This window comes from Macrotis lagotis, chromosome 1, assembly GCF_037893015.1.
Source record: "Macrotis lagotis isolate mMagLag1 chromosome 1, bilby.v1.9.chrom.fasta, whole genome shotgun sequence".
NCBI lineage: Eukaryota > Metazoa > Chordata > Mammalia > Peramelemorphia > Peramelidae > Macrotis > Macrotis lagotis.
In genome coordinates this window covers 615,906,804-615,933,444 of record NC_133658.1, presented here as the reverse complement: position 1 = coordinate 615,933,444, position 26,641 = coordinate 615,906,804, and the positions used below count along the sequence as shown (strand labels likewise).

General features: G+C 39.0%; 1 long non-coding RNA gene across 2 annotated transcripts in view; it reads right to left on the bottom strand.

Annotated features, from left to right (window-relative positions):
• The window catches only part of LOC141507407 (uncharacterized), a 99,439-nt gene extending 75,221 nt beyond the window's left edge, over positions 1–24,218 (bottom strand). For both annotated transcript variants that reach the window (XR_012474132.1, XR_012474131.1), the window contains exon 1: positions 24,101–24,218. This is a non-coding gene — a long non-coding RNA (uncharacterized LOC141507407). The remainder of the gene's footprint in view (positions 1–24,100) is intronic.
• Between the last annotated feature and the right edge of the window lie 2,423 nt (positions 24,219–26,641).

Genomic DNA, 26,641 nt, shown 5'->3' with positions numbered 1-26,641 from the left:
TGGTATGGGATCCTCGATGTCTTCCCCTGTGGCCACACATGAGGGGCCCCACCGAGGAATCGTGAAGTCCTGTTGAGTTTGATTCACCAGGGGTCGCCAACCCAGAAGGCCTCGGAGCTGGGTCCCCTTTTTTGTCCCTGCTGGGCTGACAGTCGTCTGCAGGAAAAGGCCGACGCAGGGGTCAGTTGGGGCAGTGCTATAGTTAAAATCGTTCTGCCCTGTGGAGTTGAAGTTCCAGGACCGCTTTTCTTCCCCGATGTCGAAACATAGGGAGTTGTTCAGGTCCCAGCAGAAGGAGTTCTGGGCCGGTGCTTCAGCGGGGTCCATATATGCAGAAGGGAGCCCCATCGATGTATTGGTCACTAGCAGGCGAGGGTAGATCGGGGAGTTCCGTGCTACCGGAAGGGGAGAGGGAATAACTCGGAGTATTCCCCATGTCGGATTTCCTTCAGATGGAGCACCTCCAAGGATCCCTACGATGATCAGAAGGCCTGAAAAAGGAAGAAATTCCTCTCACCCCGTAGGGTTGGGCATTAATCAAGGTCTCTTATCTTGTAAACAGGGAGCCATCTTTCTGGCTCTTCTATCTTATCCTCGGGATGAAATGACAGGTGGCCCTGTCTTCTGTTCTTTACCGTTACAGGGCCATGCCAACCTCCCTCTTCATCTCTCCACATGACTTTAGAGCCTGGTAGGGCCTTGGTGGGAGAGGGCAGGAGTGTTGGTTCTTTCTTAGCATGTCCTTTTGGGGAGAAAAATCTCTGGGCGGCTGTAGTGCCGTCATCCCTGACTTGTAGGAAATTCATGGTAAATAGTACCTGAGACAGGTCTGAATGGGTCAGTGACCTGCCAACTCCCCCTTTCTGTTTAAAGAGCGTAGTTTTGAGTGTGCGATTTGCTCTTTCTACCAAAGCTTGGCCAGTGGGATTGTAAGGGATCCCGGTGGAATGGGAAATGGAAAATTCTTTGCAAAAGGAAGCAAAGGCTCTCGAGGTGTAGGCGGGCCCATTATCGGTTTTGATAGCCGAGGGGACGCCTAAGACAGCCATATGGGCATATAGATGTGAGAGAACGTGTTTAACCGCTTCTCCTGGCTGTAGAGAGGCGAAGGTGAAGGAGGAGAAGGTGTCCACCGAGACATGGATGTACTTACGACCCAGGTGAGTAATGTCCATCTGCCAAAGAGCATTGGGGCCGTCCCCACGTGGGTTAGACCCCTCTGCGGGGAGGGCTTGTCTAAAGGGAGCACAAGAAGTGCAGGAGCGCACAATTTGGCGAGCCTCCTTCCGGGGAATGCTGTATAGGCGCCGGAGCGACCTGGATGACAAGTGATACTTACCATGTGCCAGCTGGGCAGGTGTGGACAGGTTTAACAAGAGAGCCCTATCTGCCTCCGCATTGCCCTGGAATATGGGGCCGGTGGAAGAAACGTGAGAGCGCACGTGAAGAACAAACAGGGGGTGGTTTCTATCACGGAGGGAGGATTGTAGCTGTATAAGGAGTGGGCTAATGGAAGAAGTCGAGGAAATGAAGGCATCTTCTAAACGAGGGATTAGCATGGCACAATACATACTGTCAGTAATAAGATTAAAAGGGGTGTCTCTGTAGAGACGGAAAGCCTGAAGTATAGCATATAGTTCATTCTTCTGAGTGGAGTCAAAGGGGGTATCAAAAATCCAGGTGGCGGGTCTAGCAGGGTCATGGACCACAGCACGGCCCAACCTGGTAGCGTCAGTGAAGACATTAGGGCCGGTCACTGGTTCTGGGGACACTAGAGGGCGCGGGCGGGAAAGGTGCAGTTCAGCGAACACTCTAACCACGGGAGGTGGTGTGAGTCTGGTCTGAGAGAGTGTAGTCAGGACAGTGGCCCAAGCGATAGATCTATCAACTAGCGAGTGGGTCACCTCCTCTGGGAGGGTAAAGTTGAGGACAGGCAAGAGGCCAAAGAGACGCTGGCATCGCTCTGAGGCCTGAAGGCAAAATAAGGCCAGGGCCTCCCACCGGTCCCGGATGATGCTCTTAGTGGTCCGGGGGTATAGCCATTCAAGGCATCCATGTCTCTGGAATAAACATCCCCAGCCCAGGGAACTGTCCCCCAGTGTGTGGAAGAGGACAGGCGACTCCGGGTCGTATTGAACCAAGAAGGAAGAGGTTCTGCGGAAAATTTCCGAGAGCGCCTGTCTTGCCTGGGGGGTCCAACTTCTAGGGGATGACAGATGGGAGTCGCCTTTAAGGACATCATATAGAGGTTGCATTAAGGAGGATGGGAGGGGCATAGCGGGACGCAGCCACTGTATGGCACCAACAAGCCTCTGAAAATCATTAAGAGTAGTGTATCCCTCGACGTTGATTGGAGGAAGTGCCCTACTAATCTTTCCCGGAAAAATCCTATGCCCCAAGTAATCATAGGGGAAATCCATCTGTACCTTTTCCGGGGCTATGTGAAGCCCCTTCTTGCGGAGGACATGGGTGGTGCGTTGCAAGCAAGCCCGAGCCCCCGTCACAGAAGGTGCTGCAATCAAGATATCATCCATGTAATGTATGAGCATGCAATTCGGGAATTCTTTTCTGATAGGATGTAGCAGAGTATCCATGTAAAGCTGGCACAGGGTGGGGCTATTGGCCATTCCCTGAGGTAGGACGGTGAACTGATAACGTTTACTGGGGGCTTGGAAATTGATCGCGGGGAGGGAAAAGGCAAATTTTTCTTTGTCCTCCGGGTGGAGGGGAATGCTATAGAAGCAGTCTTTAACATCAATCACTATAATAGTCCACCCTTGCGGGACTGCAGTGGGCATAGGGAGACCAGGTTGGAGGGTCCCCATGGGTACCATGTTGGCATTTACTGCCCGAAGATCAATCAACATTCTCCAACTCCCCCCTTTCTTTTTTATGACAAAGACGGGGGAGTTATACGGGCTAAGGGACGGTTCCACTTTGTTCTCGTGCAGGAGGGTCATTACTATGTCTGTGAGGGCGATGAGCTTTTCTTTTGTCAGGGGCCACTGCTCAACCCAAATAGGTTTCTTATTAATCCATGTTATTCTGGGGGAAAAGCTCATCGCTAGAGTGGCCCCAATTAATTTCCCCGCAGGCTATCAGGGGTGGCAAGTGTCAGGTTAAGCTGGCTCAAGATATCTCTACCCCATAATGCATAAGGGAGGTCGGGTAGGCACAGTGGGGTGAAGAGTCCAGATTCTTCCAAAGCTGACCACCGTAAGGCGTGTGCTGCTTTCATGGCAGATCTATTGCCCCCCCACCCCCGTCACTGCTTGAGGGCTCTGTAGGAGTGGCCACTCGCGCCTCCACTGTCCCCCTATTTATGACAGAGCAATCGGCTCCAGTGTCAATTATCCCTTCGAGCTTCTGATTTTCCACCGTGACGGTTAACAGTGGTCGCCCAGAGCTGACCGGGTGGACCCAGTTCACATGAGCGGGAGGGGCCCGCAAGGGCAGCGCCTTTCCCACCTCTTGGCCCTGTTTTACCAAGGTGGGAAAGGGGTGGGGGTTTGTGACCCTTACGGATGTGGGACTTCCGGGACCAAAAATGACCTGGGTATGGGTGACTAAGTCCACACATCTCTCAGCCCCTGTGATGAGCGCTGGGAAAATATTTAGCTCGATGGGAATCATCGAGGTTTCCCAAGGCCCGATCTCTCTCTGCTGTGTCCCTTCTCTATAGTCAACCCTCACGGGGATAGTCACAGTAATGGGGGCCGCTGTCTTCGAGCACGGGGGGGGGGGCCCGCGGCCGGGCCCCTCCCTTTCCCTTTTCCCGACTTCCCTTTGGATCGGCAGAACCTGGCTATGTGACCTGGCTTTCCACAGGAATAACAGGTCGGAACTGAAGTGGAGGGGGGCCGCTGCCTGCACTGTGCTTTGAGGTGCCCTGGCTTTCCGCACCCAAAACAGGTGGGTCTCACCTGCATACCGTGAAGGGCGGTCCGGAGGCTATCCTCCCGGTTCTCCATGGCAGTCACTAAGGCTTGAATTGAATCCTCGCTGGGCATGTCCAGCAATTTGTCAACAATTTCTTCTAATGAAGCGTCGGGGGAAAGGCTGCTAATGGCTGCGATCCCTTTGGGGCGAAGTCCCTCTTTAATCAATTGTCTCATAAGTAGATCAGATCCCGGGGTGTCTCCCATTATACGAGTCACTGTCTCTTTAACCTCGTTCACAAATGAGAGGGGTGTCTGATCTGCTCTCTGCTTCAGCCCAACCAACTTCTGTGTGGCTCTCCCCCCTTTCATGGCTCCAATCTTATCCCAAGCTGCAACATGTGTTTCTTTAAAACAGTCTCTAGCTCAAACTGGCCATACTGGGCCTGAACAGCAGGGTCAGTATAGGCTCCAGTTCCACACAGGAGGTCAATGGCTAAATCCAGGGGAGTATAACCCCGGGATTTTGCCAGCTTAGAGGCCTCTCTGCGGGCCTGAGCCTTAAAAGCTAAATATGAGGAGGCATCCAGGCACGCGGCTGCAATTTCGTCAAAGTCAGCAGGGGTCCAAGGGTGCGTAGCAAAGAGGTTTTGCATCAGTCTTTTTACATAAGGGGAGCTTGGGCCGTATTTAGTCACGGCCTCCTTAAGTTCCTTAAGCATCTTAAAAGGGACAGGGCGGTAGTCTCGGGCTCCGGTAAGGGGGTCCGTAAATACCGGGTAGAGGCCCCAGTCATCCCAGTCCACCTCCTCCCCTTTCTCTATTGCTATGGAGGCACTGGTGGCAAGTAGGCCGGATGGGCGGAGCCCTTGAGGGGATCTCTGAAGGGCGGACAAGGAACACGGGGGATTTTTTGCCTCTGTTTCCTGGCTGGGCCGCCAAGCCTGGGGCGCGGCAGCTGTCCAATCAGCGCGGACTTCTCCCTCCTCGTCAGCAGCCTCCCGGTCCCACCTACTCACGCTCCTCTTCCTGCCACCCCTGAGGACTGTTTGCACCCCTCCCTTCCCGCGCTCGGAAACTTCCGGCCCTGAATCTCTAAGTGCGCCACATTCATCGCCCTCCCCCTTTTCATTCTGTCTCAGTAAGGAGGGGCATGCGGCATTTTCTTCTCCCTGGGGGCCCCTTGTTCCCCCATTGTTTCTTCTAAGTTCCTCCCACGGATACAGGGGAGGGGGTGGCCTTCCCTCTTCCTCTGAGCTCTCTGAATCCGATCCCGCCAATGAGCTACCCACCTGAGTGCTGATTGTTCGTGCCAAAGTCACCTTCTGGGGATGCAGGGCTGCATCCACTATCTTATACACTGTAAAATCCTTGGGGGTCAGTTTTCCCGGGCAGGTGTCATCATAGGAGGCCATCTGCTGCCCTACCACCTTCCATTTATCTGGTTGGATCCCACTATGTTGCACCCAAGGGCAGATGTTCCAGATATTCTCAACAAAAGCACGGCACGTCTTGATAGGTAATTTACAGCCATGCTTAGCGCAGAGTTTATAAAGCTGCGCTGCAACGGCCTCTTTTTCCTCCGGCTCAAAGGCGGGAATACTATTCCGGCCCCCCATGCTGTCTACTAGCCGAGGCTGCAATCCTAACAGGTGGCAGAACTGGAAAGTTCCCGTTCGGCAAAAGAGAAGGAGGCAGCAGGGCACAATCAGACAGGCCAGCACGGCAAGGAGCGTGATTAGAGCAGAAGGAGAAAGGGGAGAGAAAGAAAGCATAGTCAACACAATAGGGATATGTCCCTCAGGCAATATCTGAGAGTAAACGCCCTCTCCTTCCTCCCGGTCAGAAACGACCGAGGCTGTCTGGAGAATCCGACCAGCGGATTCAGACGTTCCCTAGCAAAATCAGGTCCCGGGTTTCGGCACCACTTGCCGGGTTTTTATTCACAACGCCGGCTTCTTTATGCTAGTCCGTCCTCTTACTCACCAGTCCAACGCGTGGTGAGTCTTCGGGGTACCTCCGGCCCCCACTCTTTGATGGGGGAAGAACCAGACAGAGCGCCTGAGGTGGGTCATGAGTCTTTATTCTTCTGTGATCACATTCCCGCTCCCTCCCCACCTCTCAGCAGACACTTTTATCCCTCCTGTCCTCCCTCCCATGAACTCTTAAACAATGAGGGGCCGAGTTCTGTAACATTCCTTTATAAGGGGATTATTTTATCCCTTCTGTCCTCCCTCCCATGAACTCTTAAACAATGAGGGGCCGAGTTCTGTAACATTCCTTTATAAGGGGATTATGTTTCCCCCGCTAAGCGACCACCAAGCCTCTTCCCCCCGCCCCCAACATATATATATATATATATATATATATATATATATATATATATATATATATATAATATGTACAATGAGGTACATAAAAATACTGAAAACAATGTGTTAGATAAGGTCAGGAAGTGAAAAAATTAAGAACTAAAGGAGGAATCATGGAAGAGATAGCATTAGAGTTAGCCTATAGAAGATTCGTAGGATTGCAATAAGCATAGAGAGATTTAGGCAATATTAGACATTTGATGAATGATAGCAATTAAGGCAATAAGGCAGAAATGTGCAAGAGGTAACTGGTGAGGAGGGGGTTGGAACAGTTCAGTTTGACTGGAATATGGAGTACAAGGAAGTATCTTAGTCAATAGAATTCAGACAAAAATTAAGAGTGACAATCTACTTGATGAACAGAGGTTTTTTTCAAATTAAAGATTAAAAAAAGAACATGGTTCAAATCGGACATCCAGAAAATTTGAACACATTCACAAAGACTATATGAAGACAATTTAGAAAAAAAAGAATATGGGAAGGGCATCAAATATCTTCCTTGAAAGGAAGAATTGGGGGGAAATGAGGGAAAGATAGCAGAGGATGTAAAGGATAAAAGAAAAGCATTATTAATTTACATTAGTTATTTTATAACACATCCTATGACAGAGTCCGCTTTTCTTAAATACTTTACATGTTAGGCATGAATTCTAAATAAATTTAAAATGTGAGCTCTGGATTTCACTTCAGAGACTTACTTTCCCTCTGACATAACCTCCCATAGTTAAGATACCCATTTCCCAGGAGGTTTGTATTGCTTTTTTTTAACATACACAGTGCTAGATTTAGGGAAATATATTTCCACCTTTCTTTGTGTTTGGCCTTATGACTTTTAATCATCAGTGCAAATGTTATTTGGATTAGAATTGGACATCTGAAAAGAGATGGAAGCATAGTTTTGTTTGCTGGTGTAGGATCAATTTTGCAAATAAACAGACTGTCCCTTAGGCATGGCCACTTAATACTTTGGTAAATATCATATCACTTTGATAGTTGCATGACAAGACGACATCTTCTCCCAGCAGGGACCCTGTTCCAGGTAAAAGGGCATGGGGAGCATTTTAATAACTACCAATCTCCCATCCAGCTAGAAGGAATAGATTAAACAACTTTGTGGTACAGTTGTTCCTCCTCACAGACAACTAGAGTTATATCAGCTCTAAGAATTGATTCCTTATTCCTTTACCCTCCAAATAAAATTTTAGTTTAATCATTGTATAACGATAATTATAATATGATGGATGAGAAAGAGCATCAGCCTGGGAGAAGAATTTACTTTCTCTGATTTTCTCTGCTATGTTTTTGGAAGATAAAGTATCTCTTTTTCTACATCTCTATGTAAACATTCTGATCTTTACAATTGTAGTAGAACCTGATCTCATAGTGTTACATAATGATAAGAAAATCAGGTTTGTAGGTAGATAGGACCTGGATTCAAATTCAGACTTGATGATTTACTCTCCAAGTTAAAGTCTTCTCAGATTTACTCTCTAGGTCAAAGTTTTCTCTAATAGAAAATTATTTGATTAGACTTGATTATCTCAATATTCCCTTTTAAAATACTCTGAATTCAGAGGCAGCTAGGTGGAACAGTGGATAGAGCACTGGCTGTGAAGTCAGGAGGACCTGAGTTCAAATTGACCTCAGAGACTTAATAATTACCTAGCTGTGTGACCATGAGCAAGTCACTTAACCCCATTGCCTTGCAAAAACCAAAAACCAAAAACCAAATAAATAAATAAGATTAAAATAAAAACTTTTCACCTCATTAGATGAGATGACTGTCATAAATGTAACTCAGGTAATCTCTGAGGATCTTCAACCTAAATTCCATTGTCACAGAAAAGGTTCCTAATACAAATCTGTCAGTACTGCCTATCAGTGTCTCTAGGGGTGAAACTTTGATGACACAACTTTAAGCCCCCACAGGAACAATTTCCCCCAATATTATCAGTTGAAAAACAAATATATTAAACTGGACTTAAGTAATCTTTAGAAAGGATGAAGCATTCTGCAAATGTAGGGTAATCTCTTTTATTTTGCTACTTTTTTTATCTTCTTGGTTCATGTCTTTCTCCCTTTTTTTAAGAGGTCACAACCACTTTTTTTCCTAAATCTCACAATTCTTACACACAGGTTTTTTTCCCCCCCAACTACTCTTGTTTTAACAAATTCTTTACTCCATTATACACAATGGAATGAAAGAATAAGTGTTAGGAACAATTTAATATCCCTGATCAGCTTCATATCAACTTCTGCCTGATGTAGAAAATTAACCATGTTGTTCAATAACTTTAATAAGTGTTGTTCCATGGACAAAGCATTTGAACTTTATGAAATAAAGTATTAAGAGCCAATATGGATTGTAGATAGGAAACTTTCCTTGGTGCATCCAAGTCCTAAGATCAAATCCTACCTCTGATGATTATATATGGACAAGTCACTTAACTTCCAGAAAAATTTCTAAGACTAAAAATTTCAAAGAAAATGCTAACTGAATTTATAGAATTAATTTCTCCATTGAAGATATTTTCACACAAATGAAATTTCAGGCACAGTCCTTATCTTTATATTAGTAACACAGAACACATAATTATGTAATCTAGTAATACAAAATATTAGATATTTTGATAATCACAAACTCTATTAAGTAAAATTATTTACATCAGTAAAGTGCCAGGCTATATTACAGCAACAAAATTTATACAATCATTATATAGAGGTCACTTTTTCTATACTAAATTTTTGAATGAACTTTTTCTACCATCCATTCTGAATTGACTTTTTGGAAGGCCAAAGTAACATTTTTTTCTTCATCATGTTGGTATTTATTTTATTTTTAAGTTTTTGCAAGGCAAATGGGGTTAAGTGGCTTGTCCAAGGCCACACAGCTAGGTAATTATTAAGTGTCTGAGACCGGATTTGAACCTGACTCCAGGGTCTGTGTGTATTTATTTATTTATTTGTTATTTAAAATTGCAATGGCTTTTTCTTTTTACTTTTGGTTTATTTATTTTTTATATTATTACAATAACCTTGTTGGGAGAGTAAATATAAACACTCCTCCCCCCCCCCCCCAAAGATGAGAAACTTCAAGAATAGTGAGAAAGAAAAAAGTGTACTTCAGTCTGTCTTCAGATTCCAATGGCTCTGTCTCTGGGATGAGTTGCCTTCTTTATCATAAGTCCACCAAAGAAGTTACTTCAATATTTTTTCCCCAGTTGCTATTACTTGCTGTATTTCCCTCCACTCTATTCCTTCCCAATCTCATTTATTCTGTTCTCTTTCTCCTTTCACACTGACCCTGTTCAAAAGTGTGTTGAATCTGAGTACCCTCTTCCATGATCTTCCCTGTCTTCTATCACATATTTCCCCCTTCCCTCCTCCATCCCTCCTTTCCCCATACCTTTCTTCTCATTTTTCTCTAGGGTAAGATAGATTTCTATATCCTATTAAATGTGTATGTTATTTCCCTCTCTGAGTCATTTCTGATGAGAGTGAAAGATCACTCATTCCCCCTTGCCTTCCCCATTCCACTCTATTGAAAAAGTTTTTCTTGACTTATGTGAAATATTTTAGCCTCCTCTTTCTCTCCTTTCTCTTCCTCCCAATACTTTCCTTTATCACCCACAGACTCTTTTTACTATATTCTTAAAAGAGAAAGTATGGCTTTCTTCAATAATCATCACCTCCTGTTAAGGGAGGATGATAAATTAGAAAGTTGGATAATTTAAAAATGGAGATAGTGAATTCAGAAGAATGAGTCAGTATTGAAATTTTCCAGTTGTTGCCAAAGAGAGAAGACAAAAATAGTTGTTTGAGAATTTGGCATTTTTAATTGCTGTGATTCACAGGGTTAGCAGGGTAAAGGCTTCATGACTTTAGCTCCTACTGAAACAGAATCACTAAAAATATATCTTTTGGCATATGTGTCATCAGGTATTTTGTCTGATTCTTTGGTTTTTAGAAGCATCTGAAAAAAAGAAATATGTAAGAAGAGTCTGTTCTGTCACTAAGTAGTTATATTACCTGAAAAGAATCAATTAATTTTCCTGGGTCTCAATTTTTATGATTTATAAAATAGATACAATTATCTCTACCAATGTCATGATTATTAAAGAAGTTAACAGGTATGTATATAGTCACATATTCATATACATATTAGAGAAAATAGGGAAGAAAGAGATAGATATGACTATATATACATTTATGTATGTATACATACATATATATATACATATATCTTTATCTCTTTGACTATCTCTCTGTTTTTAAGTTATATAGGAATGCCTAAATGAAGTTCACTAATAGCCCTAAATAAATAGAGATCTCTGATCTTCTCTGCCCACCCTTCACCAAGAAGTCATTTATTCCTGCTAATAGGAGAAATAAGAGATTACTATCAGGGACTGGCCACTCTATTCTGTTCAGATAAGGCAGCTTGGGTCTAGAATTAGATCAGTCTATGTCTTTAAATATTACTTATATAGGAATTTAGGAAAGATCATTTTCAGATTCAACTGTTTTACTGATCATGATCTTCTAATGGTGAAGAAGGGTTATCATTGTTTAGTTGTATCTGAATCATTGTGACCCCTTGGACCATAATATACCAGAACCTATGATCTTCCATTCTCTTGAAATCTGTCCAAGTTCTTACTAATTTGTTCCCTAATTTTATCTATGAATCTCATTCTCTGCTACCCCCTTTTCCTTTTGCCTTCAATCTTAACATCAACTTCTTCTCCAATGAGCCATGCCTTCTAATTTTTTAACTATAACACTTGAGCTTTAGCTTCAAAATTTGACATTTCAGTAGTTAACCAAATTTTATTTCTTTAAATATTGACTGATTTGATATCCTTGTGTTCTACACTCATAAATATTCTTTAATACCATAATTCTAATGAATTGATTTTATGATGCTCAGTTTCCTTAGATTTCAACTCTGTCATACATTGTTACTGAAAAAAAGTCTCATCTACATAGACCTTTGTTAGAAAGGTGATATATCTGCTTTTAAATAGGCTTTAAATAGATTTAAATAGATTTGCCATAACTTTCCTTCCAAGGCAAGTCTTTTAATTTCATGGTTCTAGTTACCAAAGTATCTTTGAGCCTAAGAATATAAAATCTAACAGTGCTTCCATTTCTCTCCTTCTATTTGCCAGGAAGTATGGGAATAGTTTCCAAGGTCTTATGCTTTTTTTTTAAGTTAATTTTGTTTTATTTTATATTAAATTTAAATTCAGCTTTTATACTCTCCTCTTTCAACTTTAAGAGGCTTCTTTATTCCTTTTCACATATAAGAATGGTTTCATCTGTATATCTGAGATTGTTGACATTTCTCCTAACAACTTTAATTTCATCTTTTCATGTTTGTAAAAATGTATGTAAATGAGATAGACAGATACATATATGACTATAAACATGAAATATATACAGATATGTACAAATATACATACAAACATATATCTTCAAGTATTGACTCCTTTCAAATAACATCTGATTCCATAATGAAGGAATGTAGTAAATAAGGAAATAAATCCATTTATTCAAATTAAAAGAAGATAAAAATCAGAGTTCCTATACAAAGAATTCAGACAAAACAGAGTGAATGAGCTCTCCTAATAGGAACTCATGAGGAATAAAGGAGAGGGAAGAGGCACAGTTGATTTAGAGATATAAAAAAAATGGCAATACTTTTTTTTTTCCAGGGCAGTGGGGTTAAGTAACTTGCTCAAGGTCACACAGCTGGGTAATTATTATGTATCTGAGCTCAAATTTGAACTCAGGTCCTATTGACTCCAGGGCCAGTGTTCTATCCATTGTGCCACCTGGTTACCTCCCAAAATGATAATACTTTCAAATGAAATAGGAAAATGTTAAAAAGTAGTAGGTTTAATTCATATTTTTAACTTGATGGACAGTGCATCAGTTCCTATGTTCAGAACTTAAGACTGAATGAAATTGCTTCAGTAGAGAGATGTAGTTTTGGAGTAAAGCACTTCACTATGGGCTCTGGATGAACAGTGAACATATCACTCGAGATCCCAGAATCCTAGTTAATGGTAAGATCACAGGTCCCCCCCACACACACACACACAAACACACTCATATACTCAGAACTCTGTGGCATCAGCAGCATCTACTTACTCAATGTCCTGAGTGACTGAGTCATCCCCATCTCCCTAGCTCATTCATTTATTCTTTGGTCGTTTATTAAACATGCACTATGTTCAAGGCACTATCAAGTAATGCTGAGGTTGATATGGTTCCTACAGTATAAGTGGAAAAGTACTAATATAACTGTGACCCGAGATTTGAGACTATATCACTGTTTAAAAATGAAATCTTGGGGCGGCTAGGTGGCGCGGTGGGTAGAGCACCGGCCCTGGAGTCAGGAGTACCTGAGTTCAAATCCAGTCTCAGACACTTAATAATTACCTAGCTTCTGTGGCCTTGGGCAAGTCACTTAACCCCATTTGCCCTGACAAAAAGCCTAAAAAAACAAAAAAACCTAAAAAAAATTAAAAAAAATAAAAAGGAAATCTTGCCTAGCTGATCTTGCACAGGGAACCTACAAAAGAGGCAGGGGAAAAAGGGGGGTGGAGAGAAGGAATTAGGCTAACTGTGGGTGCATGTCCTGTTTTTATTAGGAATATATAGGCTAGGGGCAGCTGGGGGCACAGAGGATAAAGCACAGTCCTTGGAGACAGGAGGACCTGAGTTCAAATTTGGCCTCAGACAATAATTGCCTAGCTGTGTGACCTTGGGCAAGTCACTTAACCCCATTGCCTTAAATAAATAAAAAATTTCAAAAAAATTTTTTAAAAGGAATATATAGGCTAAAAAATTGATGTCCTTTGGAGTAGAACCTTGAACAGAAAAGCAGACTTCAAGGCATCACTCTGGGACAGGCTGATGTTAAGGTTACTCTAGGAGGTCATTCACATATTATAAGATTCATAGGCCATTAATATTACTAATATCTATTATAGTGGCAATTGTGTTTAAGATATGATACAAGATATGATATGAGTTAAAATATGAAGGAGTTTTCCAGCAAACAGTTGGCAAAAAGGGATTGATTCTATTGTCAGACTTATTTTTCATTGTATTTCCTCTCAGAAATATTGGCAGCATCTATGGTATAAACTCTAGTGGGTAGCATAGAAATATGAATGGTATTTATGATTTCCTTGATATAGGGAACTCCCTCATGAGGAAATCCTCTCTATAATTACATTTTCTCTCTAAATTAAAATCTCTGAGAGGTTAAATGACTTGCTTAATATCACACAGTCAATATGTGTCAGAAGTTAGAACTGAACCCATGTTTTTCTGTCTCAAAAAATGAAAGAGCCTATCATGTGTCAGGCACCATGCTAAGCATTTTACAACTCTCATCTCATTTGATCTTTAAAACTTTGAGGGGAAGGTTCCTATTATTCCAATTTTATAGTTGAAGAAACCAAGGCAAACAATGGTTAACTGACTTACTTATGGTCACACAAATAGTAATTATCTGTGATCTCAGTGAACTTTAGTCTTTGTAATTCCAGTTATTTACTGGTTGCCTGGGTGACACCAGCCTTCTGTCTGTGATGCCATATAATCTTTATGTAGGTGGCTCCTAAATATTTTCTGAGATATTCTTTCCTAGTTCAATTCTAAATATTTTTTGTCTTCTTATTTGGATCTTATCACATTATCTAAAATATCTTATGTAAAAGGGAGTTCCCTTAAATAAGTTCCTCCTCCTTAAGCACCATCATTAAATTTTTTTTTTTTAGGTTTTTGCAAGGCAAATGGGGTTAAGTGGCTTGCCTAAGGCCACACAGCTAGGTAATTATTAAATGTCTGAGACTGGATTTGAACCCAGGTACTCCTGACTCCAGGGCTGGTGCTTTATCCACTGTGCCACCTAACCACCCCTATCATTAAATATTTATTGAGCTTTACATGTGCCTGGAAGATCAAATAACCATCATTACCTTGACTACCATCTACTCTTGGAATCCTATGGATACAGTCCTGGATTGAATCTAAAATAGCAATGACTCAAAGTACCCAGACTTATTTCTCACTTAGTTAATACAGCTACAATTGAGGTGAGAAATAATTATGTGAAGACACTCACCTTCCCACTATCAGATACATGAACCATCAGAAGCATGCCACTACCAGGCAGGTGAACAAAGACTCCTGAGTGTGGCAGCTCCCTACACATACATAAACTAAAATGATCCGGATACTGACTTTTATAGTGATTTTTGTGGGAAGGTGGCTACTGTGGAGAAGAGGCTATTCATCATCACCATCTGCCACCTAGGTCACACAAAAGATAGGCAAGGGAACACAACTGAAATAGCAAAAGTACCCTGAGGGACATACAGGAAACAATTTATGCCAAACAAGTCAAACCTCTCTAACCACTTTGGCCACTAACTTCTCTCAGACCTGGATAGGATCCTATGATCATCAGTCTTAGAACCTTAAGAACAGTCATGATTCCAGCCTAGAATTCGCAGCCATCATCCTTGGAAGAAACTACTATGAATGCATTCTGGCAACTTCTATTCAGGTGTTAACATCCATAGCTATGAAAAAAAAAGTGAGAATAGAAAATTAGGGATATGAAAATCCTTGTTTACATTAGAGACTGATGTATCAGTGAAAATGATATTTAATGTTGACATTATAGAACAAACAATATTCAGAAAAGAAGCATTATCATGTTTTATTGGTGTACCCTAAAGACCACCATACCATATCTGTCTTGCAGTTAATATCTTCTACATGTGTTTTCTGTTCCATTAGAATGTGCATTCCTTGACTAAAGGAACAGTCTATTTTCTATTTGTATCCCCAGAATTTAACACCACTTTGCATATATTAAATACTTTATACATTATTTACTTATTCATATTTAAAACCTCAATCATATCTGGCTTCTCTAATGATTACTAAATTCCAATCCCTCTTTAAATTTATGGTTTTATGACATTCATGACATTTATGACATTTTCCTCAATCACTTATCTCATGCTGTTGCTTTTCCCTTTATCATGTGTAACATATTTATGCCATCCTTTAAGACCTTATTTCCTTTCACTTAAATATTGACAAGTCATTTTACCTTATAATTGGACTTCAAGAATGGAATTGTGTCTAGCTAGTCTGCCTTTGCAATCCTACTAGAGTATTATTTTGAAAATACTACTATACTATACTACTATAATCATATCACTCCTTTCTTCAAAAAACATACTGTTGATATATCAGTATCGAATATCTTGAGCATGAAGGTATCAGATATGCTTTTGGTCTATTGCTAACCATATTCCCAAATAGAGATGATAATTTGAAAAAGAGGAGAACTTCACAATCTTTGATATCAGACAAATCTTCCAAGAGGAAATGAGTTTTGAGTAAAATATTTTCATTCATTTGCTCAGTAAGCATTTATTAATTACTTAGTCAAAGTGCTGGGAATTGAAAGAGGACAAAGTGCTTTCCCTCAACAAGCTCATGATCTAAAAGAGGAAACCATAAACATATATATATATATATATATGTATATACATATATATGTATATATACATACATACAGATAAATTACATGTAGGATTAATAGGAAATAATTAAGTAGGAAGGCACTAGATTAAAGAGAGGTTGAAAAAAAGATTCCTGTATAATAAATTTTAGTTGGAATTTAAAGGAAATAAGGTAAACTAATATGTAAAGAGAAGGAAGGAGAATACTGAAGACATGAAGTAGGCAGAGTAAAATACCAAGAGACAGAAGATCTTTCTTGTGGAATAGCAAGGAAGTCACAGTTTCAGGAACTCAAAGCATGAATGGCAAGAAGCAAGTTTTAAGAAGACTGGAAAGACAGGAAGGGATGAGATTATTAAGGATTTTGAAAACTAAGCAAAGTATTTGTATGGAATCCTAGAAGTGATAGAGAGCCACTGTATTTTATGGAGCATGGTAGATAGGTGATATGGTTGAATCTGTACTTTAAGAAAATCACTTTTTTGGCTGAATGGAAAATGGATTAAAATGGAGGCAAAACTTGAGGCAACAAACCTACCAGCAGGCTGCTGCAATATTACAGACTTGAGATGATCAGAAATTGTTTAAAAGAGTAGTGTCAAGGCACCTAGATGAAGCAGTGGATAGAGCCCTGGCCCTGGAGTCTGGAGGACTTGTGTTCAAATCCACCCTCAGACACTTAATAATTACCTAGCTGTGTGACTTTGGGCAAGTCACTTAACCCCATTGCCTTGTAAAATAAACAGATAAATAAAATAAAAGAATAATGTGATATGATTTGCAATGTATGGAACTAATGGGTGGGCATATCCATTGTTTTTGTTTCTTTTTTTTATAAAAATAGCATGTGGACAATCCATGGATCATAAATGAACTCTTACCTCCTGCTTCCTACAGGAAAAATCTTACAGGATTATAGATTTACAGCAGGAAGAGACAACATAGGTCAGGTAGATGGTAAAAAAGGTAGAATTTGAAGAATCATGTCTCATGGGAGAAACTGTCACTCAGGGAGTTTAAATGACTTGCTAAAGATCACCCAAGTAGTGAATGAATAAGTCAAGGTTTTTATCAGTGGTTTCTCTAATTCCAATTGTTCTTTCCACTGTAGAGTCAGAGGACACAAATGCCTGATCCTAACTGGGAATTCATGAAAAAGAGAAGAAATTAAAGGAATGTATAGAAGAATCAATTATCATTTTTATTCTTTTTTTTTCTTAAGAGCTATGAAATGTGAATGAATCAGGAAACTGAGGTATTTCACACATACTTGCCTATTAGAACAAATAAATCTAATCACATGGAACCAATGCTGAAAAAAATATTTTCTATCATGGTTTTTCTTCAACAAATAAACAAATGGAATTTCTAACAATTCATATTCTAATGAATCAACTTAGTGGAACTGGAATACTTAATTTGGATATTTTGATATGTTGAATAATTTGGATATTTTTTCTCTATTTTCACAAAGGATGAAAAAAAAATCCACAGACAAGTAGCATCATCCTCTCAAAAAAGTCTGTCATTTGAAAAATAAATCAATATTCTGTTTGAAGTTAAATTCCCTGTTTCTGACTTTTTTCCGCCAAAATAGCCTCTTTCTTATAGTGAAAAGTTTATGGAGAAAAAAAAATGTTTCCCTGAAGGGCATGATGGAGAAGGAGAGTGACAGGATAAATCTCCCCACCAGATTAGCATCTGACAGAAAATATCTTTACTCCTAAGCTCAGCCAAGGAAACAACTTAACCCCTGGCTCTTTAAATTTCTTTCTGAGCTCATATTCCATTTGTCACCTTAAAAAACTGAAGTGTACTTGCTGACATCTCAAAGGCTCTGAGTGCTCCTTCACCTCAGTATAGTGGGATGCCATCAGAACACTAAAGGAAGCCAAAATATTTTGGGCAAACCCTTGAGTTTTAGTGCTATGAATCTCTGTCAAAATGATTCTGGATTTCAGCCACTAAAGATGTCTTATAGTGACGTGCTATGGTTCAGCTGTCTCTGTCTAACATAAACAAATTAGAACATGAGAACACAGGGAAGTCACTGTTTTCTTCCCAGATGTCAATATCAGCAGAATATAAATAAGTCCCAAACATTCAAATCCAAGTTCATTATCCTGGCATTCAAAATCATGCATATCATGTTCTCAACCATCTTTCTGGTTTTACTTACTTTATTCTTCTATATGAGCCTTCTATCCTCTTATTCCACATTCATCTTCACTTTCAAGTCAATTTGGTCATACTAATGTCTCATTTGGAAAACACCACCATTCATTACATTCCTGTTCATCCTACATGATCCAAAACAAGATTTTGTACCTTCATGAAGCCTTCCTGATCAACCAAACTTATATTTCACTAATCTGATGTTTTAATCAATCAGTGAATCAACAAATATTTATTTTAAATTAAATTATCAAATAACTGGAAGAATCACTGCCTTAAAGGTATATATAGTCTGTCAGGAGAGAAAATAAGAAAGAGGTAAATTGAACCCACATATGCTGACTATGAGGCCACTTGAAGGATTTCTCCATCCCTCCCTTCTTTCCTTCCTTCTTTCCTTCCATTTTTGTTGTTTTTTTGCTGTTGATTTTGGGTCCTCCCTCTCTCCCTCTCCTTCCCTCCCTCCCTTTCTCCCTCCCTTCCTCCTTATTTCCTCTCTTTCTCCCTCCCTTCCTCCCTCCCTCTCTTCCTTCCTTTCTCTCTTCCTTTCTCCTTCCCTCCCTCCCTCCTTCCTTCTGTCCCTCCCTCCTTCCTTCCTTCCTTCCTCCTGTTCTTCTTTACTTCTTTACTTTCTTCCTCCCTCCCTCCCCCTCTCTCTTTCTTCTGCCTGAACAATATAATATAGATTGTGACAAAATATAAAATTTCTCTACTTCTTTCTAATAACAACTATAAATTCCTCATTGTATCAAGAGTCACAGGATGTCCCCAACATCCTGAGGGGGGAAAATATCCTGTACTATGAAGTTTGTAAAATAGATGATAAGGCATAATTAACCTAAAAGAGGAGGAGGCACTCCTCTCTCTAATGGAATTCCTTATAGTTGCGTCACAAAGCAGACATCCTGAATAAATTTTCATAAAGACATGACATCTTTATGAAAGAATATCGAATTTCATTGCCCCGTCAATAGTTTTATGGTTCTTTGTCTAATTCCTCTAAATATATGTCCCAAAATATCTCTTTTTGGAGCCCAGTTAGCTGGATCCCTATGCATGTAAATAAATTGAAAAACTTAGAGAACAATAAACATATGTATTAAGCTAGATCTGATCTTTCTTAAGACCAAATTCTAGAAGCTAACAAAAGCTTACCTAATTCTATTTGTTACTTATTAGGATGTTAATTCTGGATGTTAACACATATAGTTTAATTCTTTATCAGAGACAAATTCATGGAAGCTGTCAATAAATATATTTATAGATATATTTGTGCATGGGTTATACATATAAAATTTAGATTTGTCTATAGGATTGTTTCTCTATTTTCTTTTTTCAAATTATGTTCTCAGTATCTAACACATGAAAGTCAACTGCTAATATTTGCTGTTTAATTGACTTTGAGTATATATATATATATATATACACACACACACGCATACATATATATATAAATTGCTTATGTGTTTACACACATATGCATATAGACATATTTATATATAATACATATACAAATATATGCATATATATATATATGTAAGACATATTTATGGGACTAGAGAGGAGACTGAAAGCTATACTTGTTTTCATTAGCAATCATGTATATTTGTTGTTTCCCCAAACTGTAACCTTGGGATGTGAAGGCATGTCTTATTCCATATTTTATACCATTCAGTTTTTGGTATGATATCACTTAAGGAACTTAAACATTATATAAATTCAAGATCTGATAACATTAGTAGAGTTTTTTCATTCTAATTCAGCCATACATATCTGCTAAGAACTTTGAAAGTTCTAGAAAGTTCATCTATCCAAAATCCTATTCCTGATTCAAGAATCATAACTTCCAATTTCATAGCATTACAGAATGAATCTTTCCTTTAGATTTTTCTGCTACTCATACAAATCATATAATTATAAAATTCATGAATAGGTTAACACACTGAACTAATTCAGTGGAAGGTCTCAAGAACTGATCAGGTTTGCTTTTGTTTTTCTCTAGGAAAAGGTTATGTTTCAAAGTTTTGCAGCTGAGATAATGGAATTTAAATGAAAAATGATATGGAAAACAAAGAAAGGGGGTTCCTGAAAAATAAGGAATCTTTTAATATTCAGAGAAGGGTAAATGATAATTCAAGCAGGAACCAACAGTGTGAAGAATAATATTGAATTTGGAGGGGAAAAAATCCCTTTTGAAGGCAATGGGGATCAGTGTTATTGGTGTGGAATCTTAAGGAAGTACAAAGGTAGGAGAAAGGGTTGGAAAGAAAACTTGAAACCATTTAAGGGAGAGTATTGAGTGATAGACTAAGGATTTGTGACTTTTTCTTAGAGGCAATGGTCATTAGAATCTTGTGATCTGCAATATATGATCCATGAGAAAATTTGAAAATTTGAGAAGACTGATTTTACTTCCATTTGTAGCTTGGGAGAATTCTTGTCATGATAATGACATGCAAGTAAATAGAAAAGTGTATTTTGCCCACACAAATCGCATGAAAAGAAATTATAAAGAAAATGAAAAAGAAATAAAAATAAACTCCTTCATCTAATCAACAACTGCCCCCCAAATGACCAAATACTGATAGAAATAGAAAAAAAGAATACTGACTTGAAAGACAAAAAAGAGCTTTTTTTGACTACAGACCTGAAGAGAGATCACCAGGCTCTGAGCAGAGGAATAACCAAGTGACTGATTGTCTCAAGCTCTAATTCTTTGGAATTAACGCTAATGTCTCATTTTTTACCTTTTAGAACATGAGTTGGAAAATCCCTTTATAATTTAAAGAATGCCAAGCTAGGCTTTTCTCCCTCTGTGGAAAACCTGGGGAAAACATGCATAAGAGAAGGCCACCTCAATATCTTGGGGTAATACTGGGGTATTATTCAAAGAAACATGAAAACAATGATTTCTCCAGAAATTTAGATAATGATTAAAACACTATAAAGAAAAGCACCTGAACAAATGTAAGAAATGTGATCAAAACAGCATCAATTTTAAATAACTCCAACAGAAATAATATTGAATTATTTTTCCTATGTTTTTACAGAAGTTATGGATTAACAATCCTAAAAAAAGCATACATTTTCAGAAATACTGAATATCTGAATTTATTTTGCACAACTATATTTATTACAAAGGAGAGTTTTAATTTGTTCTTTTCTTATGTGTATCAAAAGAATAAAAACAAGTAGGATGTAATAATGGGGCTTTTTTTTAAAAGGAAGAAAAGAAAATTTGTCAATGTATCATTCAAAAATTAGAAAATTAAAAAGAGAAAGTTTAGAAGGTGAAAGGAAAAACAAGTCATTGTTGGAATTATATTGCATAATAAAAATGTGATGGAAAATTTTTTTACATAACATTTCTCTTTTTTGTGTATACTAAAATCTCTTTGAGTTTGTCAAGATTTAGAGTTTCAATTTTTTAAATGTGTAGAATATACAGAATTGGAACACACAAATGGATTAGTAGGAGTGTGTGTATGTGTGTGTGTGTGTGTTGTGTGTGTGTGTGTGTGTGAGAGAGAGAGAGAGAGATGGAGGGGGCAGAATGAGATATCAAATATTGTGTAGAGATATGGAGCAGTGAGATCAGAATTACTCAGATTGAATTGGCATTGACAGGACTAGACTCAGATGGCCTATAAGTGTGACTCATTTTTTTTCAAAGAAACTGGACAAATCTGACCAATACTTTGTTTTATTTTTCTTTTTTCATTTATAAGTATGTCCATTTCTGGCTTTTTGAAAAGTTGCAGAATTCTTTAAGACTAAGGTTACCTGAGTTTTGGACTTAGTAACATCAACAAAAAACAGACTTTACTTAAACTGAAACAGCTTAACATTTTTACAATGCATTCCCACCTAGAGAGAAATCACAAAGAAACCATTCTTCAATCATTTTCTTTTAGAAAGATCTACTTACCCAATAGGCTCTGAATACATTTCCCTCAGTTTGTAGAATAATGCCTTTCTAACAGAGGAATAGGATTACTGAATCATTTTGGACATTCTCCACACCTAATTGAGAAGCTTTGCTTTGAAATTTTTCAGGGTTCCTGTATTTAACCTTACAACAAGAACTGCCAGTCAGACTTTGAAATTTCTTACTAAAGTCCTAGTCTCCTTTTTTCTATTGTCATGATACGTAAAAAAAAAAAAGTTTCATAATTTAGAAGCTCATGCTCCCTTGTAACAATATTCAGTCTGCTAAAAAGTTTGGCTTTCTTAATTTTGCAAGCTATTTGTTTTATTCTAAAGATTTTATTAACGCTACCCTTCTGAAGCTGAGTGACGGTCTAGTGTAGCTCTTTGTCAAGTGTAAATTTGGCTTGCATTTTACAGTCAATAATTCCTTTAGGTTTAATTCACATTGTGCTGGAAAGAAATAGTAAATTTAAGCAATAGAAAATCATATGTGAATTAATGAGGATAGAAGGGACTATTAGCTTCCTAATAATTTGAATTTAGACCAAAGTAATTGAAAGTTAAGGCAATTTCTGATAAACAAGCCTGATTCTACCTGAGTAGGCAAGCATTTTTCTGCCAGCAGCTCTGCTTGGTTTCTAGTTTCAACTTCACAGACTGTGAAGCCTCACTCAGGATAAAATGATTACTTGAAATCTGATCACTGAGATTGACTCAGTTTCTAATACTGAATGCTTTCTTAGCTCTCTCAATTACCTCCCCTCTCTGATTGGAAGACTTGGAAGGTGGAATAATGTCCCTGAGCCCAGAATTTACCATTTACCTTTTCTTTTTCCCTCAGCAACTCTGCTAAGTTTAAAACACCCTGTCCTCTAGCCTCCTACCCTCCTATTCTACAGTCACCTACTTTTCAGGTTCTGTTTATCTTCCCTTGAAAATTCTCCTGAAGGTAAGGATTGTACTCTAATGCATATCACAGTACCTATTAGGTATTTAAGAAATGTTTACTAAAAGGAATTGAAAATTAGCTTACTGGTCCTAGAGTTAGGAATACTTACATATCTATATGATTCTGGACAAGTCATAAAATCTCTATGGCTTAGGTCCCTGGATTATAAAATGGTGGTAGTTATGGCACCTGCCCTCACAGGAATTGTGAATCAAATGAGATAAAAGACTATAAAGTAATTGTTATACTTTCAAGTGTATTATAAATGAAATTTTTAAATTGTCACTTTACAAAGCTCTAATTGATGGATTGGTGGTATTTCTTCCAATGGTTTCTTTACTATTTTACCTGAAATTTAGGTAACTAATAAAAAAAAGTCTTCCCTCTTCTTCTTTGACTAACTTCTGTCCAGCAGGATGGGTTTTTCTCATGCTCTGTCTTAGACTGTGTGGAGCACTATGGGCTCCTTTTTGCCACATGGCCAGACTTAGCCAAGCCTCATGGCTGCCTGCCTTTTCTCTCTCTCTTTATCTCTCTCTCTCTGTCTCTCTGTCTCTCTCTCTGTCTCTCTGTCTCTCTGTCTCTCTCTCTCTCTCTCTCTCTGTCTCTCTCTCTGTCTCTCTGTCTCTCTGTCTCTCTCTGTCTCTATGTCTCTCTGTCTGTCTCTCTGTCTGTCTCTCTGTCTGTCTGTCTCTCTCTCTCTCTCTCTCTCTCTCTCTCTCTCTCTCTCTCTCTCAGGCTTGACCAGCCTCTTTCTCTGGCCCAGTCATCTCATCTCTCTGACTGCTTTTATCCCTACATCTCCTTATTTTCCTCTCTCTGTCTCCATCTCTGTCTAGCCTTTTGTTATTCACCCTGTCCTAAAGTGCTTGTTGATCCTTGGGGAGGAAAAGTTTTTAACCCATTTACTTTGGTATGTTTTATAATAAAATCCTGATCAGTTTTAAAATTCCAAAGGGAGCACACAAATTCTTTCACTTTTCATTGGGCTTATATATTCTATCTTCATTTTCTCTGTTTCAGTGGCAACACTTTGAGCAGTTTAATTTGTAAGATATAAATAGAATGCAGGGGTAAGAAGGCAGGAAGAGGGAAGGAAGGGGAGGGAGGGAGAGAGACAGAGACAGAAAGAGAGCCCAGGGTTACTTATGTTGGGAAAGAAATTGACACATGTACCCCCCCCCCAGCTTCATTTTAAATAACTTTTTGATTCTACTCCTTTTTTCTGGTCCTACCTTTCCCATCTCTACTATCCAAAGAAAATTAGAACTAGTAGAGGGCTACAGGGAACAGCAACAGTAGTTTCAAGTCTGATGAGGGAAAGAAGTCCTGCCCATGTCCAGACACACTTGGTAGTTCTGACAATGTTATAAATATTAACAATTATTGCATGAGTCTTGCCTCCTGTATGACATCATAATTGGAGTTCAAAATGCATAAAACTTCTAAAATCAATATGTTCAAACTGTGAAACTGTGCAGCTAGCTATGTCCATATCTTACTCTGTCTTCACTTGCTTCTATATAGTTACTTAGGCAATATTTTCCCCCACCATGACTAAAATATAATCCTTTTAAAATCTAAATGCTGAATTTTATTTTTTTATTCAAAGTTCACCTCAGTTCTCCCCTCTCCTAAGAAGCCTTTCTGAATTTCTTCTAGGTGAAAGTGGACTCTCCCTTCTTAATGCTTCCAATTTTGAGTTTTTCTCTTAAGTTTATCACATTCTACCTTTCTTTATATTTACATGCAATCTTCCTTCTGTTACATTATATCTTACTTGTAGGAAAGGTGTATAAAAATATACATGAAATATATGTTACTTGTATAATATTTCTGGTTTGCAAGTGTTTCGTGAAGAGACAGGTATTTCTCTTTATAGCATGTAAAGAGAAAGTAATAGTAAAGCCAAGAAGATGAATCAGGGAGGAACTTTGTAAGGACTGGAGCAGGTTCATTAATCAGTGAAGAAACCACAAGGTTCTCTATATCAGAAGGGTCAGAAAAAGCATAAATTTTAATTCACAGGTAAGAGTAATAAGTTAATTCACAGAATTCTTTAAGGACGCAGCAAGTTAAAGAGAGTTTCAATAGAAGTAGTGAAGTTAAGCAAAAAAGAAACAGCTTTAAGCTGGGCTGGTGAAAACATCGACAGTTATGAGGGAAGAAAGGAGAAGGGAAACACTACAAGAGAGGTGGTTGGATGGGATCAACATGGATTCAGCATGGAGAAGAGGGTGAGCAGAAACTTTATGGGGAAGCCACCCAACTTCCTCTGAAGGAAAGAGTTAGGGGGAGAAGTCAAGGAGTGACCTTTCTAGATGTGACTAGAGTTAGGCATACACCTTGGAAGTCTATGTACTAGACAGCTGGAGGACAAGTAGGGAAAAGTGATTGAAAAGGGTTAGACTGAACAGTGAGGAAGAAGTCAGAGGCCCATAAAAAATGTGAGACAAGCATAGATAACAATACCTTAGTATTACAGGAAAGGCTATACTAACATTTCCCTAATATTTCTCCTTCACCAAGAACAATAATAATGATGACAATAATACTAAGGAGAGGAACAATTTATTTAACATTTCCAAATGCACTTACATTCATTTCATTGCACTTAAGGAAAAAATGGTCAAAGGAAAGTTTACTCTAGATAGAAAACTGTATTTTCTAGACTTAGCAAAATAACTTTCAGTCCAAGACAACTTGGAAGATCATCAAGCAGTGCCATATGGAAGTGAGAGAGGATTGTGGTGGAGCAAGGACTCTGGTGTTTACTGGCCCCCACAATCTAGAAACAGATGACTGTGTCAGTGGCAACAGTGGTGGTGGTTTCCAGCCTCTGAGTCCAGGGATTGCCAAAGACAATTTGGAAGGTCATGTCATAGTAAGGTGAGAGTAGAGCACAGTCCAGTGAGGGTCTCAGAAGCACAGATCCAATTCAAGCAGATGTGGAGCAGACCTTGGGAATTATTGAATCAGTGACAGTGTCAGCCGCTTACAAAATTCTCTCAGTCCACAGATTGAAAGGAAATCAGAAGGAGATTACAGGTATCACTTTGCTATTAATGAGGCAGGACTCTATTCCTTTGACCATATTCAGATTTGGAAGAGGAGGAGCAGTAACACAACAGGACTTGTTGCCTGAGAAGAGTGGGCACATTCCTCAAACTTACAGGGTCCAAAGGAATATTATAGTCTCTCCCAGACCAGAGCACAGGCCAAGGAAGTACAAAAACCCTTTCCTTAGTTCATACCATCTGGGAAGAACTGAAAACTTGCAGTCTTTAGAAGTATTTATAAAAACAGCTACCAGCAAAACCCAAAATCTTGGGACAGGACACCCTGCACCTTTGAAGCAAAGTCCTATTTAGCAAAGTACTAAAAGCAAATCAAAAGCTGGGGGAGTGAGCAAATAACAGAAGGAAAAAAAAATCTGACCACAGACAGTTACTATGGTGAAAAGAAAGATAAAAAAATCAAAAAAGATAACAAAGAAAAGTTCCTACATTCAAAACCTCCAAGAAAAAATATGAAATTGTCTTACACCATGGAAAAGTTCAGAAAATCATGTAAGGGAAATAGAGGAAAAAGTGGAAATAAAAATGAGAGTGATGCAGGAAAATCATGAAAAGTGAGCAAACAGTTTGATGCAGGAAATATAAGAAGTACTGAAGAAAATGACATTTTAAAAAGAATACTAGTTCAACCGGAAAAAAAGACATACACAAAAAACCAATGAGATGAAGAATATCTTTAAAAGCAGAATTGGCCAAATG